This window comes from Sinocyclocheilus grahami, unplaced genomic scaffold, assembly GCF_001515645.1.
Source record: "Sinocyclocheilus grahami isolate Dianchi unplaced genomic scaffold, SAMN03320097.WGS_v1.1 scaffold445.1, whole genome shotgun sequence".
Lineage (NCBI taxonomy): Eukaryota > Metazoa > Chordata > Actinopteri > Cypriniformes > Cyprinidae > Sinocyclocheilus > Sinocyclocheilus grahami.
The window spans coordinates 728,125-730,357 of NW_015505624.1; positions in this window are offsets into that span (position 1 = coordinate 728,125).

Sequence of the window (2,233 nt, forward strand, 5' to 3'; positions counted from 1 at the left end):
TTCGCCATGCCCTATCCCCTGAGCTCAAGGATGAACTGGCCTTCCAGGATCTGGCTCCGGACTTAGAGTCCCTTATCGACACCGCGATCAGAGTGGACAACCGCATTCGAAAGCACAGATGGGCTTCTGGGTGGGCTCCAGTTTCCTTCCCCCATCTCTTGAATTGAGGAACCCATGCAGTTGGGAAGGGCCAGACTGTCACAGGCTGAAAGAGAACGGCGCATGAGGGAGAGATGCTGCCTGTATTGTGGTAAGCCCGACCACTTCAGAGTCAACTGCCCAGAGTTGACGGGAAAAGACAACTCTCGTCCAAGAAGAGGGGGGCTGGGACGAGAGTAACCACTGTTCCCCAACCAGCAGCTTCTGGGGTGTCACTCAAGGTATCACTGGAGTGGGGTAACCAACATCACAGGCTTCTGGCTTTCCTTGATTCAGGGGCTGCGGGGAATTTTATGGACTTTACTTTGGCCAGACAACTAGGAATTCAGTTTATCTTCCTTCAAGAACCCCTGACCATAACGGCACTGGACGGGAGACCCCTGGGCTCCGGTCAGGTGGGACAGTGCACTATACCCCTCCATCTCCAGAGTGGTCGTCATAGGGAGAGGATACAGTTCTTCTTGATCCATTCACCAGAGTTCCCTTTAATTCTTGGTTTCCCCTGGCTATCCCTTCACAATCCCCATATAGACTGGACAGCCAGGGTAGTGATTGACTGGGGTACGAATTGTGGTATTTCAGGTCGCTCCCTCTGTTGGTTTTCCGAGTTGCTGGTGACACCTTCGGACCCCAGACCAACCACTCCCGAGTTGCTGTCCGTTCTTCACAGACCATCAGTCCAAACCACAGAGCTGCTAACTATCTCGAGCTGTCTCTTCTGGAGTCCAGGTGCTGCCTCCTGAGCTATCTCGAGTCCCCTTAGAATATGCAGACCTCTGTGAAGTTTTTAGCAAGACCCGCGCAGCCTCTTTGCCACCCCACAGACCATATGACTGTGCTATTGATCTGCTACCAGAGACCTACCCTCCTCGAGGGAGGCTTTATTCCCTCTCCGCCCCAGAGAGAACTGCCATGGAGGAGTATATCAATGACGCTCTCAACAGTGGGTTCATCCGGCCATCTACATCACCGGCAGGGGCTGGTTTCTTCTTTGTGGGAAAGAAGGATGGTGGGCTTCGGCCGTGTATTGACTACCGGGGCCTTAATCGCATCACGGTCAAGAACCGCTACCCTCTCCCACTAATGACCACAGCCTTTGAACTCCTTCAAGGGGCGGCCATCTTCACTAAATTGGACCTTCGGAACGCGGCCCAACGGCGAGATCCTGATCCAGGTAACGGACTTCTGGGTCGTCTATTTGTGCCTAATTCCATGCGGTCTGATGTGTTACAGTGGGGTCATGCTTCTCGGTCTTCGGGCCATCCTGGGAGCACGAGATCATTGAAACTCATTCAGAGAAGGTTTTGGTGGCCCAAAATGCAGCGGGACGTTCGGACTTTTGTTGCTGCCTGCAATGTGTGTGTGTGCCCAGAACAAGGAGCCCAGGACCCACCCTCATGGCTTACTGCACTCACTACCCATCCCTACACGCCCCTGGTCCCACATATCATTGGACTTCGTAACTCGTGACGGGTCTACCAAGCTCTCAAGGTAACACTGTAATTCTGGTGGTGGTAGACCGATTTTCCAAGGCTTGTCATCTCATACCATTACACAAGATTCCCACAGCAGGTCAGACAGCGGAGTTGCTAATGCAGCATGTCTTCAGAATCCATGGCTTTCCCCAGGATATGGTGACCGACCGAGGATCTCAGTTCTGAAAGTCGTTCGGGCGTCTGATTGGGGCATCCATTAGCCTGTCCTCTGGTTTTCACCCCCAATCGAATGGACAGACAGAGGGTCAACCAGGAGGTTGAGAAGACTTTCAGATGCTTGGTGTCCAACAACCAGACGGCTTGGAGCTCTCACTTAATCTGGGCGGAATTTGCACATAACACACTACACCATTCTTCTTTGGGCATGTCCCCTTTTGAATGCCAGTTTGGTTTCCCCCCCCTCTATTCCCTGAACAGGATCCCGAGGTCCGTGTGCCAGCTGCGGCTCGACTGGTTCAGAGGTGTCGACGGGCATGGCGGAAAGCACGAGTAGCCCTACGAAAGGCTGCTCAACAGCAACGGAAGTATGCTCCCCAGCGCCGTAGACTGGGACCATCACTCAGACCAGGACCGAGAGT